The sequence below is a fragment of the Leptonychotes weddellii genome, chromosome 7 (assembly GCF_054177405.1).
Source record: "Leptonychotes weddellii isolate Sample4059 chromosome 7, ASM5417740v2, whole genome shotgun sequence".
NCBI lineage: Eukaryota > Metazoa > Chordata > Mammalia > Carnivora > Phocidae > Leptonychotes > Leptonychotes weddellii.
The window spans coordinates 73,725,698-73,742,379 of NC_138375.1; the positions used below are offsets into that span (position 1 = coordinate 73,725,698).

The 16,682-nt window shown below is 36.8% G+C and overlaps 1 long non-coding RNA gene across 1 annotated transcript in view; it reads right to left on the reverse strand.

Moving 5' to 3' along the window:
* The window catches only part of LOC115938449 (uncharacterized), a 312,799-nt gene that overhangs the window by 261,592 nt on the left and 34,525 nt on the right, over positions 1–16,682 (reverse strand). Inside the window, exon 3 of the long non-coding RNA XR_014147053.1 lies at positions 6,312–6,434. This is a non-coding gene — a long non-coding RNA (uncharacterized LOC115938449). The remainder of the gene's footprint in view (positions 1–6,311; positions 6,435–16,682) is intronic.

Below are 16,682 nucleotides of genomic sequence, written 5' to 3' on the forward strand. Positions count from 1 at the left end.
TCTAGCAAAACTGTGACACCAGCCTCACCCCCCACCCCTAGTTGCTAAATCCAATGCATTTTTGTCAGTGTCAACCTTAGCTGACCTCTCTGTGCCAGTTGACAATATTAATCACTACCTCCCTCTTGAAATGTTCTTCTCTCTTGGTTTATAAACTCCCATTTCCCTTCTTAACATATATGACCATTTTCTTTTCTAATCCCCCTGCCCCTGCTCTTTTTGCCTCCTGTTAAAACACTCATGCTCCCTATGGCCTACTCTACTCATTACTCTGAGCACATTTTCATTAGAAAGTACCAGCTCCCCAATATCCATCATGGAGCCCCAGCTCTCCGAGCTCCCAGAGAGCTATAGACCCAAGGAGCCAACTGACTTCAGAGCATCTCAAGTGTAACAAGTCCCACAGTGAGTTCGTAATTCCCCTCATTCCCAACTTTGCCCCACCCCTTCAACCAATAACCCTGACCTTCTTCCTATTTTCTCTAAGTAAATGGAATCACCATCTGCCTAATCCCATCCAAGTGGGATTCCCAGGAAGTACAGCAGCTCCCCAACATCATTCCATCAGTCCCTGAGGCTTGTACAATCTACCTCCTTAACATCACTGCCATCTATTCCCCCTTCTCCATTCCCATTACTTGTGTCTTAATTCATACTCTTCACACTGTTAAAATTAGAACTACATTTACTGACAGTACTATATGCTAGAACTTAACATACATAATTCTCACAAAAGAGAATAATGTAAGGAGGTATTGTTCCCTATATTTTTACAGATGAAAAAACTAAGACCTAGGGAAGAAAAATAGTTGTCCAAGATCACACAATCCAGAAGTGGCAAAGCCAGGGTCCATCCAAATTTAAGTCTTCCTGGCTCCAAAGGTTACATTCTTTCCTCCATTTCAGCAACCTCCTGTTGCAATAGCTTCCTAATTGGTCTCCCTGCATCTCAACTCACATTCCAAGTCTTATCCAATCTACACCACAGACAAAATCAGCTTTCTTTTTTTAAAAAAATATTTTATTATGAAAACAGCACATATTCAGAAAAAGAACATACAATAAGAGCAGTTTAAATTATTATAAAGTCACCATGTAACCTTGTTCCTGACATTTTCCTAACCTTTTCAAAGTCCACCCCCCACTGCCCTTCGGGTGAAGTCAAACCTTAGCAAAGCACAGAGAGCCCTCTGGGAAGTCACCTCAGCCCACTCCTTCACCCTAATCTCCCACCAGGACAGAAAGCCCACCCCATACTCTAGCCTCACAAACTGTATCTCCCAGCTCTGGGCTTTGATCTTACCAGGCTCCCAACTGAGAATCTGGGGTGTGTCCTCCCCTCCTTGATCTACCTCCTCTATCACATTCTCACTTTGCCCTTAGGGAACGCGGTCTTACTGCTCCTTTCAGAAGATGCTGTGTCTAAAGCAAAAAAGAGGCTCTTGGCAACATGCATGGCCAAAGTAGTATAGTTCTTGAAAGGCTTCACTGTTCACATGGAGCATCAGAACCAGTGAAGTTCTAACATACGTAGAACATGTCTACTCTGTCCAAAAAAAAAAAAAAACAAAAACAACACCAAAAAAGTAGAGATTTGAGATAATCATTTTTGGTTATTTACAATGATTTGGAGGAAGGACTCTACTCTGATTAAAGACTATACCTCAGTAATTCTCACCCACAGTCCCTCACCACTCCAAAACTCAGGTCAAAGTGGCTGATGATATTATCACTGTTATTATTTTAGCTAACCCATCCAGCTGTGCAAGCTAGAATCCTCAGACACATCCTTGACCTTTTCTTCCCTGCCCCTCAACCTACTACATACAATGTCCTATTTTGCTTCCTAAGTTATCTCTTGAAGCCACCCATTTTTAGGCATCTCCAGCATCACTCTCCTCATCCAAGCTGTTATTGTCTCCCAGCTAGACTACTGTAACAGCCCCTTCACTGATCCACACAATCCACTCTGGCCTCTTCTCACCCATTCTCCATATTGGAGCTAGTTATCTCGGCAAAACACAAATATGATCATATCAACATCCCACCCTCAGCCCTGCATGGTTCAAACTTTTTAATGTCCTGTCTTTACTTTTGTGACAAAGTCAACACTAATGTTTTCAACACCTACAACAAGATTTGGCACACAGTAAGCACATAATAAATTTGGATTACATGAATAAATGAGTATAACTTTCATCTACACTCCTTTCTCTGAGAATTCTAGCCCTCTTGACTTTCTTTCAGTTCTACATTCCCTCTAATTACTTGGCTTTTCCCTCTGTTTTGTACCTTGTTCCTTCAACAAGTTAATTCCTACCTTCTTTCTTCAGGTCAGAATGTAATTATCATGTTTCCAGAACAGCTTTCTCTAATCAACATCAATAGTCTAAAGTCTTCCTTACAGGCTCTCACTATATCATGAGCCTCTTCTCCACAGTGCTTGTCACGCTTAGAGTTTTATATGCTTGTGTAATTAGTGATGTCCTTTGCCCTGTTAGCCTGTAGCACTGTGAAGCCAGGACTGTGTCTCTTTTCCCTCATCAATATATCTCAGGTACTTAGCACAGGGTTTGACATTCACGAGACATTCAATAAATAGTGAACAGACTAACGAATGCATTATAAATTAATATACTGAGTGCCTATCTTTTTACATTTCCATCTTAATAGAGGCTTGAAACCTAGAAGTTCATTTGAGAGTCAAATCATAGAAGATGGTTCTCTTTCTACTCTTCTTTTTTCTTTGAAAGTTCTTGATGAAGTCTAAAGCATAATTTCTGAACTACTAAAATGCAATGCTTTTAAATACTATTTCATCTGAAGTGTTACAGGACAATTGTCCTTCTTTAAAAGATACTTTTCTGGATTTTGAAAACCCAAAACTAAAGAAGGAGACAGAATTTGCAATAATAAGCCCTGAATAAAATCAAAAGCTTTCTAACCTAAAGCAAGATCTCATACTACCAATAAAGTGCATACATTTTCTCTGGCAAAAACTAAACTAATTTTAAATACAAATAATAAGGTTTGATGCTTCTTGGGGTATATTGGTATCCATGCAGGATGTTTTGAAGAAATCACTATGTTTTAAACATCAATGCATGTAGTTTGTCAACCTGCCTGACATTCCCAGAAAAAAACCAAACCATAAGTTATATACTTTTTAAAGGACTGATTTTAATTTTTTTAAGAAGTATGTCTTGTCACTATTTTGGTAAGATTCTTTGTTAAAATGAAAAGAGGATTCTTGCCACACTGCAGGCCAGAGGCAGTGCCATCCATTGTAGATACTGCCACCCATGTGAGTAATAAAGAAGTCCTAACACACATAGGGCATACCTTTCTTCTGTGAAATGGAAATTTGATGCAATCATTTTAATTTTTGGATAATTTATGGTGGTATGGAGATGGGAGTATAGAGTCTTCTTTGGTTAAAGACTATGCCATAGTTGTTTCCACCTCTACCCCACAATTCAGATATATAGTATGGAGGTTCCTCTAAAAGTTAAAAATAGAACTACCCTACAATCAAGCAATGACACTACAGGGTATTTATCCAAAGAATACAAAGTTACTAATTCAAAGGGATACATGCACCCCTTGTTTATAGCAGCAGTATTTATAGTAGCCAAATTATGAAAGTAGCCTAAGTGTCCATTGATTAGTCAGTGGATAAAGATGTGGTATATATATATACAATGAACATTATTCAGTCATAAAAAAGAATGAAATCTGGCCATTTGCAATGACATGGATGGAGCTGGAGAGTATAATGCTAAGTGAAATAAGTCAGAGAAAGCAAATACCATATGATTTTACTCATATGTGAAATTTAAGAAACAAAACAAATGAGCAAAGGGAGAGAGAGAGGGTGAGAAAGAAATCAGGAAACAGACTCTTAATTATAGAGAACAAACCAATGGTTTACCAGAGGGGAGGTGGATGGGGGGGACAGGAGAAATAGGGGGTGTTGTGATGAGCATCAGATGATGTATGGAATTGTTGTATCATTATATTGTATACCTGAAACTAATATAACACTGTGTAAAAAAGAAAGAAGTTCTAAAAAATAAAAATAAAAAAATAAAACTGAGTTAATAATACTAATGACAGTCTAGCCTAATAGGTTGGTACTAACTCTTTTATTCAAGATCCTCTCACCGATTCCCTATGGTGAGCATTCACTCTAATAAGCGTACTATACCTGTCACTGGACATGTATATATCCTTATAAGGAACAAGGGCTGGCCTACAAGGCCATGCATGATCTGGTGCCCATCAGATCATCCCTTCCCACTTCCGTCCATCTCATTCTACTTTAGCCATCATGGCCTCCTGACTATTTCTTGAACTTACTAAGCACACCTCAGGGCCTTGCTGTTTCTTTTGCCTGAAACACTTACTGCTCAGCTATCCAATGGTTCACTCACTTTCTTCATGTCTGTTTTCAAATGTCACTTTATTTTTTAAAAACCCTCCCTAATCATCCTTTTTAAAACAGCAATCCCCTTGTCACTTTCTGCACTATACCATGGTTTTTCTCAGTTGCAGTATTTGCCACCTGCGATTCTTTTTCATATCTACCTTTGTTTTTTGTCTATCTCCCCTCACTAGAATGAGAGGCAATATGGCATCCTGGTTAAAAGACAGACTCCAGAGTTTGAGTTATTAGGCTTGCATTTTCACTCTACCACTCACTCTGTGATCTTCAGCAGGTAGCTTTGTGCCTCAGTTTCCTCACCTCTGAAATGGGGGTGATGACAGTATCTACCTCAAACTGTCACAATTTTATCCAGCAAATAATCTATACTATTTAAGTGTTATCTGCTGTTGTCATTATTACATTTATTTTTCTTATTAGGATTAAACTCCATGAAGGCAGAGACTGAGTTCTCTTTGTATTCTCAGTGCCCAGACACTGCCTAGCAAAAGTCACTGAATATTAATTAAACGAATGCTATTTTGAGATCTTTTTCCTTTTTTTTTTTTTAAGACTTACTTATTTATTTGAGAGGGAGAGAGAGAGTGCATGCTTGGTGGGAGGAGGTGCAGAGGGAGAGAGAATCTTGAGATTTGGTACTAAGTGCAGAGCCCGACATGGGGCTCAATCCCATGACCCTGAGATCACGACCTGAGCCAAGAACAAGAGCCAGACATTCAACCAACTGTGCCACCCAGGTGCCCCAAATGAGTGTTATTTTGTATGTGCATGATTTTTTAAGGAAAAAATTTTAAGTATAGCATACATATAGAAAAATGCCCATCCTAACTGTACAGCTCAGTGAATTTTCACAAATAAATCCATGAGACCACCACACACGTAAAGAAATAAAATATTATCAGCCCACCAGGAGTTCCCTCCCAATAGCTATGACCCTCTCCGAACAGGTAATTACTATCTTGACTCCTATTGTTATAGATTAATTTTACCTATTTTTGAAATATATATAAGTGGAATCATACTGACTCACTTCACTAGTTGCAGTATGTAATGGTAGTTCATCCACTCTCATCACTGTATAGTACTCCAATGAATACTGTATTCCATTACAGTATTCCAGTGTGGAATTACACCACCATGGATTTATCCATTCTCTGGTTCATGGACACTTGGATAGCTGGTTTCCAGTTTGTGACTGCTATGAATGGTGCTGCTCTGAATATTTCCAGACATATCTGGTGCACATAGACACGCACATGTATACAGCTAGAAGACCAATTTACTGGAAAGTAGGGCATGCTTTTGTTTACCATTAGAAGATCCTGCCTGACAGTTTTCCCAAGTGGCTGCACCAGTTTATGCCCCTGACATTAATATGTGAAAGTTTCAGTGTTCATGTATTTTGAAGCACTATATTTTGTACGATAGATTTTGTTCTCTTTCCCACTGTTTTCACTGAATACTATGCTTTTATGATCTACATATATTGTTGTACACATATTCCCTCTAACCACTGCATAGTATTTAATAACATGCTTTCATCAGTTGAATTCTTTTTTTCCAATTTTTTGGAATGGTGCTTGTCAATGTAATAGGGTCTTTGTCTTCTCAACACCCATTCCCCTCTTTTTCCATCCTGACGATTACCTGTGTTCATCCAATTGGCCAAGTGCTCTAGCCCCACCCCCCAGAAGTGATATTTATGTCATCCACACCTATCATGGTACTTTCACTTCCATTATGACCCTATTATGGCCAACAAAACTTGAAGAGAAGTCTGAGTAGGATGGAACAGTGGGGATGTGGCTTCTGAAAAGGTTTCTTAGCTTTTCTACAGAAACTCAAGAAAGAGGTCATCTTTTCTTACCTCTGGACATTGGTGTGAGATCATGATAGCTAGAACTGCTGCGGCCATCTTTTGACCAGGGAGGGAGCTGGATGAAAGATAAAAAGCTATAGCATGAAGCCACCAGCCACCCTACCTCTGGACCTGTTAAATAAGAAAATTATTTTAGTTGGATTTTCTCTCTTGCAACCAAAAGGACCTCAGTATAATAATTAAAACATTAGCATTGGCTTATTCTTTAAAATCTACTATATTTAAATGGATTCATATAACACTATTTCTCAGTTCCTTTACTTTATTTTAAATAATATCAATTTGATGCCCTTTATTGACTTTGAGGTTAATTTTATGACACTGATCCTCTAACAAATAGGTATCTCTTTTAACTTACTGCTCAGCATTGGGCAATTTGTTGGTTTGTAATTTTAGAAGAACATAGTTGACTTTGAACAAATATGATCTGCTAACTAAAGGATGTCATAATACATTTTGAGTTAGTGTTTTAACCTTGGACCTTAGAAAAAGTATACATACAAGTAAATATACAAGTAATCATGTCTTCTATAATAAACATATTTCATAAATTTTTAGAGCAATTTTGTTTTCTTAATTTTAATTTTTGGATAGGAATACATACATTGATACAAAATACATTGTCATTTACATGGATTCTTGATTTATTTGGCCAGTATTTTATGGGCTAATTGAATTGCCACACAGCATAAAATAATATAATCACACTTGATGGAATACCTATCTTGTGTTAGGCATTGAATCTGGGCCTTTGCAAGCATTATTTAATTTTATTCCTACAAGCTACTTTTAGTCTGATTTTTAGGAGGATAAAATGAAGCTCAGAGAGGTTAAGTAACTTGCAGGTTACACAGCAAGTGAGGAGCAGGGCTGGAATTTGAACCCAGACCTAACAGATTATAAAACACATTCTTAGCCACTTTGCCACATGACCACTCTAATTTTTACTATGATAACTACATGTATATTTAAGGCCAGATAAGGCAAAGGTTTAGCCCTTTAATGTAAGCAAAAATAACAATATATAAGTAACATTTAACATTTTGGGGCACTTTCTGTGTGCTATGCAATCGTTCTAAATGTTTTAAGAAAATTAAATAATTTGGGGCACCTGGGTGGCTCAGTTGGTTAAGTGGCTGCCTTCGGTTCAGGTCATGATCCCAGGGTCCTGGGATCGAGCCCCGCATTGGGCTCCCAGCTCTGTGGGAAGCCGGCTTCTCCCTCTCCCACTCGCCCTGCTTGTGTTCCCTCTCTCGCTGTCTCTCTCTCTCTGTCAAATAAATAAATAAAATCTTAAAAAAAAAAAAGAAAATTAAATAATTTACTCTTGGTTAAAAATATTAACCACATTTCTCTTCAGATAAATCATAAATTATTTAGGAATAAACAAAGCAGCCTCAAAAAAAGCAGCAGTCTTAAAAATCAAGTAGTATTCTGATTATATTTAACATAGAAATAAATTGGAGGAGAATTCATTATTTCATTGTATCATTTGGGAACTGCATCCATTGTAATGAACCAAAAAAAAAAAAAAAATCCCAAACCAAACTGACTTAAGATCTCTAGAAGCAGAGCTCCTCAGAGCAGGGATGGATTCTAGGCTCCATAATGTCCTATAGCTTGTTTTTTCCCATCTTTGAGTCTATCCCCTACCAGCAACCCCTATTCTGTTGCTCTCTTGCTCAGACTCTAGATGGTATCTGGTACCTTCAAGTTCTCCCCTCCTGACAGCAAGATAAGAGTCAGCAGCTCCCACTTCACATATACTGGCTCCTGCCAGGGTCTCTTAAACCCTTACTCTGGGGGAAACAGCCCCCATGTAAGAACTCTAACCCTAAGACTGTAATGCTGTGAGGAATTTCAAACTAGCCATGTGAAAAGAGAAAGATAAATACCAGCTTCTAACTCTTTCAGCCATTCTAACTGAGACACAAAATATGTGAGTCAAGGAGCCATCTTAGATGTCCAGCCCAGTCAAGCCTTCAGATTATTCTAGCCTCAGCCACCATCTCACTGCAACCATATGAGAGGCCCCAAGCAAGAACCCCAAGCTCAATTGAGCCCAGTCAACCTATAGAACCATGAGTGATTGCAATGATTTGCTCTTTTAAGCCACTAAATCTTGGGGTACAAAAATCTGGTATGGTATTAATTCTCAAACTACAATAAATTTTATTAAACCACATATTGTGATGGCTTTCTTGTTTTATCACCCAGAAGAAATAATTTATTCAAATTATTTACATGACAAAATGTTAATGAATCTTTTTCTTCTCAAATAAAGTCATTTAACCTCTGAGGATCTCAAGGTAACACTGTGATCAGAAACATTGCTCCATACAGATAGTTAGGCTTTCTAAAGACATTAATGTCAGTTCAAAGCCAGTAATATTTGTCATGAGTAACTCTTCTGTCTGCCTAACAGTCATAACAAAGTAAGCTTCTGAATAGGACTTTCAGGCAGCAGAATCTTTAGGAATCCAGGAACCTGAAATGTCTTCCACTGTCGTGATGGGAAATAGATTTCTACATTTGAGCCAATCTAAACTTTTATTGCCTTTTTACAAGAGCTTGGGGAACGTAAGACTCCATTTTACCAGAAGGCAAACATGTTGCTTTTCTACATAAACTGCACATTTCCAAGAGTTTATAGGGGTGGGGAGGGTGAGGTGGGGAAAAAAGCCAAAACACACCTCCAGAAGAGATGAGATTATTAGCATCAAGATTAGATTAACAGATTCAAGGAGTCACATCTATTATTTTTTCTACAAAGGAAGATAGATTGCACTTCTATTTTACTCCTGGTTCCCCCTTGTTTCCTTATTCATATTTCTTGTCTCTCACTGAAACAGTTTGCTCCCAGAAATTGTATTTGCAAATAGATTTAAGTTTCATTAATACATATTCATTTTATCTAGAATTTGAAATAATTTACTTGGCTTGACTTTAAGTTTATCTTGAGATATTTGCCTAGTAAATTAACAGAATAAAAAAGGCTAAGAGAATTTATTTCAAAATAGTTAAGATCAAAATACTTTTATGGTCTTAAACATTAACTGTGGGTATATGAACATGTAATTGCTAGTCTGCAAGCAAGTCTTACCTATTTATTGGAGATTCAACTTGGAAACATTTATTAATTAGTTTAAGTTGTCAAAACAAAACAAAGATGTTTCTTTTTAAATATTCACCAAGAGGGGCCACTAGAGTCTAGAGATAGAAGGTTCCTTGAGGTTAGAGATAGGGCTCTGGCCCCTGAACATGAAGATTGGACCTTAGGAGGCATTCAATAAATGTTTGCTGAATGAATGAGTCAATGATTTAGACTTCAGTGATTTAAGTTTAGGGATTTGTTTAATATGGAGTTTCCAAATGGCAATTCATGGGCCAGATTTAGTCCACAGTCTTATCTGGTATAGCCTGTATATGTTATATTTTGTTTTCTTTTAAAAAGGGTAGTAAATTCATTTGGTTCACATTTTTTTTTAAATGGTATATAGGGGCATCCGGGTGGCTCAGTTGGTTAAGCATCTGCCTTCGGCTCAGGTCATGATCCTAGGTCCTTGGATCGAGGCCCACATCAGGCTCTCTGCTCTGCGGGGAACCTGCTTCTCCATTGCCCTCTGCCACTCCCCATTTGTGCTCTCTCTCTCTCTTTCAAATAAATAAATAAAATGTTTTAAAAAAATAAAAAATAAAAATGGTATATAGTGTGGGGTGCCTGGGTGGCTCAGTCGGTTAAGTGTCTGCCTTTGACTTAGGTCATAATCTCAGGGTCCTGGGAATGAGCCCCATGTTGGACTCCTTGCTCAACAGGGAGTCTGCTTCTCCCTCTCCCTCTGCCCCTCCCCCTATTCATGCGCTCTCTCTCAAATAAATAAAACCTCTTTAAAAATGGTATATAGTGAAAACTCAGTCCCACCTCTGTGTCTCATCTAACCACGTAACCCCAACTTCTCTCAAGGTAATCTCTTTTATTAGTTTTTTGTGTATGCTTCTAGAGTCTCTTTAGACAAATTATAAGAAAATATGTGCAGATAGTCTTATTATTCCCTTTTATACACATAGGTAGAATTATACGCACTGCTTTTTATCATGCCTTTTTCACAGAAATTACACTCGGAGATCTTTTTCTATCATTATAAACCAGTTAGTTTCACTCGTTGCACTTCATGTCCAGCCATGGTAGGCATTTGAGTTATAGCTAGAGTAATAATATCAGAAGTAGAGTGGGAACAGACACGTTTTGTCCTGCTTTATCACACCAAAGAAGCTGACCAGGGATGGGGAGGACACTACATAACTCTTGAGGTTAGAAATAGGGCTCTGGCCCCTGAACATGAAGACTGGACTTTAGGAGGCATTCAATAAATGTTTGCTGAATGAATGAGTCAATGATTTAGACTTCAGTGATTTAAGTTTAGGGATTTGTTTAATATGGAGTTTCCAAATGGCAATTCATGGGCCAAATTTAGTCCACAGTCTTATCTGGTATAGCCTGTATATGTTATATTTTGTTTTCGTTTGTTAAAAAGGGTAGTAAATTCATTTGGTTCAAAAAAAATTTTTTAAATGGTATATAGGGGCACCCGGGTGGCTCAGTTGGTTAAGCATGTATCTTACACATAGTGGACACAACCTACATACTAGTTACACTGAATGAATTGCAAATACAGCATCCACAGATGGTTAGCTGTCCCACTCCACACCTTACATACACACACACACACACACACACACACACCTGAAAATGCTAAATCAGTGACAATGTCAGATATCCTATGTGAGAAAATCTCACAATTTCTTTCCCTTTCCCCTAGGTGCTCAACCCCTCCCACCCCAACTCCCTTACACTTCCCAGAGGTGAATTTACCAGATAAAGCATTTCCTAGACTTGCATAATCTCAAGAATTTTAAGAGTTCTTGTTAAAACTTCAGATTCCCAGCCCCATTCCTTAGACATTCATATCTAGGTCTGAATCTCTCCTTTAGGATCAGGAAAGTTTAGGTAGACTGTTATAAGATGTTGCTAAATACATTCTCATGCCTGTGTCGAAACAGTTCTTTTCAGGATCAGTCATTATAATTAAATCCTCAGTACCTTATTAGATGTCCTTTCTGATAGCTATTTTAAAGAAATCCTCTTTTAGAGAAGTGCTTCCCCGAGTTTTTCACAATGATAAACATATCAAATATTAATACACATTCAGCACACTGGAGGAGGCCACTGTCAACAAGAGGCAACAAACCCAGGGACTTTGGAAGGATGGCAAGGTAAAAAGTGATAGTTCATAACACAGTGCTTGAGAAATTCTGCTTTAGAGTATCTTGAAGGGAAGGAGAAAGGAAACTAGCATTTGTTTAGCTCTTATACGCCTAATGCTATACTTAGAACTAAGGCTTTTATCTTGGACATAATCTACTAAGCATAGACAGCTGTGTATTAATTCCTCCATCTCAAAGAAAAAAAACTGAGACAGATTTATATCAAACTTCTTCCAAAGGTAGAATCAAGAGCTAGAATTTGAACTGACATTTCTGGCTGCCACATCCAACATTTTTTTTTTTTTTTTTACTATTGCCTTAAAAGGTAGCCAATACATTATCTCAAAAATTTAGTAATATTCAAGCAGGACTCAAATGACAAAACTTTTCCAGGATGCATTTTGGCTTCAACTAAACACAACCCCGAGTGCTGAGTGCTCTGAACACAACCCTGTTTGTAGTAGCCAATCTCCAAGCTGGTCCCCGGTGACACTGCCTCTTGGTATTCATGCTCTGATAGTCTTCCTTCCACACTGTATCAGGATTGGTCTGTATGACCAATAAAATACAGTGGACATAATGATGTGTGACTTTCAAAACTAAGCCACTCACTCTGGGAGAATCTGGCTACCATGTGATGAGGATACTTGAACAGCCCTATGGAGAGACCTATGTAGTGATAATTGCCAACAGTCATGGGAATGGCCATTTCAGGAGCAGTTCCTTTAGCACCAGTCAAGCCTTCAGATGACTACAGTTCTAGCTGATTTCTTGATTGCAATTTCATGAGACACCCTGAGTCAGAGCCCCCCAGCTAATCTGCTCCCAAATTCCTGACTCACAGAAACTGTGAAATAATACGTGTTTGTTGTTTTAACCAACTAACTGTTGTAGTAATCTATTACGCATCAGTATATAACCAGCACAGGTTTCTATTATATGGACAGGAATAACAAAACATAGTAGATAATTGCCTCTGATGTGATCTACATTGGTATACACCATAGTCACTTGAGGGAAGAAAAAAAAAGCAAGATTTATGCTTCAATTTAAAAAAATAAATAAGTAAAATCACTTTAAGATATATATAGATATATAGACACATTAAGATTTTTGTTACACCTTCCAAACATTTTTAATTTTTTTACTTTGTTTTATCAAGGACTGGTAGTGAAAGTAGAACAAAACTATCAAGGCAAGGTCACTTCAACTAAAGAGTAAGGGAAAGTATCTACATGAACTTGATGTTTGAACCAGTATGACTGAAAAATCAAATAATTTACCAAGTGGGTAGGAGAAGTTATTTTGTAAATCCAGCTCAGTGCTATGCCAGACTCTGAAAATACATGGAACTGAATTTTCCTCTGTCCAAGGTAGATTTTTTTTTTCTTTTCCCTTTCCTTTCCTTCCCTTCCTTTTCCTTCCCTTTTCTTTTTCCTTTCTTTTGTTTTTGTTTTCTTTTTGGTCATGCTCTGGGAAAAGAAGCCTATAATTGTAATTAGGTCTGAAGAAAGTTCATTTAACCTCTGATAATTTTTTGATCATTCATATAAAAACATTGCCAAGCAAGTAATTAACAATTAAGCAAAAATATAGCAAATGAGCTATAACAACATGATAAATAAGTTTTCAATGTATTATAGGGATGGCATATATTATCATGGCACACTCATTTTGGCTTTATCTTTGCCAAGTATTTTATAGTTATTTTTACCTCCTAACCATCAAAGCAATATGGTATAATAAGTTAATACTCTAACTCAAAATTATTAAATGAGGAAACTCAGACAGGCTAGACTAAGTGCACAAGAGGTTTTTGTAAACATTAGAAATAAGTTCAGGTAATATCATCTAGACCTTGGACACCTGCATTTAGTGTAGCAAATCCCAGAAGTGGGGTGGAGGATGAAGGGGAGAATAATTGGCAAAGAGTACTACTTAAAAATAACCTCCTTCCCCTTACCCTCATCCCCAGGCATCTGGGATTCTTAAGCTCTTTCCTTTCTGCTCTAAATCTTTCATGGGATAGCAATTAGTATTGCTTATTGTCTATCCATATGGCCTACCTCTAAGCTGTTCACAATCCCATCCTACCAATGATTAACCAAAAAAGGCTGACCAAACATGGGCCTCCAGGTTACTGTCCAACAGGCAGGTGCATTGCCTTCTTTCTAGAAAATCTTATACATGTGAGAAAGGCAGTTCATCCAGTTATAGGATGATCTATAGTATAGATCCTAACATTTGTAAGATCAGGGCAAGAATACAAATGAAGGCCCATACTTAAAAGTTATAAATCAGGCTAACAAAATTGTTAGCTACAATATGTCTTCTCTTCCTATCTTGACAACTTCATAACAACAAAATTTTTTAAATATGTGCAAAGCTATGAGTTTTATACCACTAAAAGTCAGCAAAATAACAAAGACTATTGAACTCAATTATTACTGCACCTGTCTGAGTAATATTTGGATGAGCAATCAAGACGTCCATAATTCATAAAATATTATATATTTATTCTATGAAATATATATATTTTTGCCTTTGGTTCACCAAGATTACTAATGATCTTGTTAAATCAAGATTTTCACATAATTTGAGTTCTACTGACAGGAAATACCAAACTGGACAACCTTCCTTGGGTCAAATTTATTACATAGTTTTTATTAATTCCATTTGGAAAAACTTAGCTCTGCTGAGATAGTTACAAATGGAATTGTCAATAACATTTTTAAAACGATACTCAGTTCAGAAGTGAATATTTATTTCACATATGCTCAAACATTATAGTGAATTTGCACATGATACATTGTTATTGCAAGTATTTGAATTTCACCAATATAGGTTGCTATCACATCATGATTTTTCAGGATCTCTTAAAACAGTATCTAGATTCATACAGTTTTTCCTAATTCTTCTGCTTTTACATTAATTTTAATTCTGGAATATTAAAAAAATCAAAAGCAGCAGCATGTTGCTCAATTTGTTCAAATTGTTTTTTGGCCTCTAAGAGCCAAAAAATAGCCTTTATAGAAATTAGTTTGGGAATTTTTTGTGTGAGTATGTGAATCTTCTCCTTTGTAGTTATTTGACCATTTTTATTTCTTCATTTTAATTTTATTTTTTTCCAAATTGTCACTTTTGTTGCATATTGCACTTGCAGTTTCTATTTATTAAAAACTACTTTCTTTAAATTTTAAGTGTTTTTTTAAACTTTTTAAAAGTAGCCAAACTTAGATCTGCTTTTTTCTAAGCTTTTGCTAATATTAATAGCTAGTAAACATTACTAATCCTCATGTATTATGGTCAAATTCGATGTTTATCTCAAGATGTTCCACCTTTGGACAGATCCTGAAAATACTCTATCCAATGTTTAAGCTGTTCCAAAATATGTCAACAACATCAGCAACACTGAGGCAATCTCTCTCAGGAATAAGTTCAAACTATGTACCATAAATTGCATAAAGAATTGCTCTGAATTTTTCACCAAAATCACCTTTGTTGTTATCAACCATGTTAGCACCACTATCACAGCTTTGCCCTCAACCTTTTATTTTTTTAATGTAATGTTTTTATTAGTCTCTGATAAGATTCCTTTTTTTTTTTTTTTGAGTAGAGCTGACACACAATGTTACATTAGTTTCAGGTGTGCAACATAGCAGTTCAGCTTCTCTATTCATTATGCTATGCTCCCCACAAGTGCAGCCACCATCTGTCACCATACAACACCATTACAGTATCACTGACTGAATTCCCTATGCTGTGCCCTTTATTCCCATAATTTACTCATCCCATAAATGGAAGCCTGTATCTCCCACTCCTCTTCATCCATTTTGCTCATTCCCCGACCGCTCTCCCCTCAGTTTGTTCTCTTTATTTACAGGTCTGTTTCTGGGTTTTTTTGTTTTTTTTTTTAATTCATTTGTTTTCTAATACACCATACCAGAGAGTCATCATTTGTTTCATTATTTTTTATCCATCTGAAATTTTTGGTCATTCTTTCTTCAAATTTCAAGATCATTTCTACCAATCCTAGATATCTGCCATTAAGTTCTGTAAATATTGTGCTGTTGTGCCATGAAAGGTATCATTAAGCTTAGATGAATATTGAATATACAACATTATTCTGTAAAGGACATTATGCCCATGTACTAGCTTGACATATATTTTTATTTCTGGAATATTATTGGTTGTTTGCTGTTATTTGGCACTTTTTTTTCAGTTCTAGTAATTACATCTGAGCCTGTGTGTAAATGACATTTCATGGCATTTTAATTGAGAATTTAAGTGTTTCTTATCACAAATACATTCACTGGCTGAAGCCAATCATGAAGATTGGTTGTGAAACATATTAACAAATGATAACAAAGTAGTTTCTAAGTAGAGAATATAAAAGCCAGTTTCTACAATCTCCTATTTGAAAGAATTTTGGAATAAAATATTAAAAATTCTGCCATGTTCATGCAATAGAAAATTCTAATCATTAATTTGAACCTGAATGTGTTTTACTAGGAATATTGTCAGAAGGACATGGCATTGACATTTTTTTTTAAGATTTTATTTATTTATTTAATTGACAGAGAGAGAGAGAGACAGCTAGAGAGGGAACACAAGCAGGGCAAGTGGGCGAGGGAGAAGCAGCCTTCCCACCAAGCAGGGGCCCGATGCGGGGCTCGATCCCCAGACCCTGGAACCATGACCTGAGCCAAAGGCAGTCGCTTAACCAACTGAGCCATCCAGGCGCCCCTGGCATTGCCATTTCTAAGATCATCATCCAGTCAGATGCTCTGGAATAGTCTTCCTCTATTTGCTAATATCAAGACCATCCATTTCTCCATCTTCCAATTGGCAGGCCAGAATTGCTTTCGTTTTTTCTGGATTATGAAACTGATATAAAATTGATCCTCTTTTTCATTCTCATTGTTTTAATTAATAATTAAATCTTCATTTAATAAAGAATGTAAAATTGAGAGAGGTTTTTATCTGACCCATTTAAGTTGTGATTAATGAGAATAATGTTCTTAATTTGCATTGTTTTGATCAGTGGTTACATTTCCATTAAAAAAGAATTTGTAATCTCTTGTTTGCAAACTC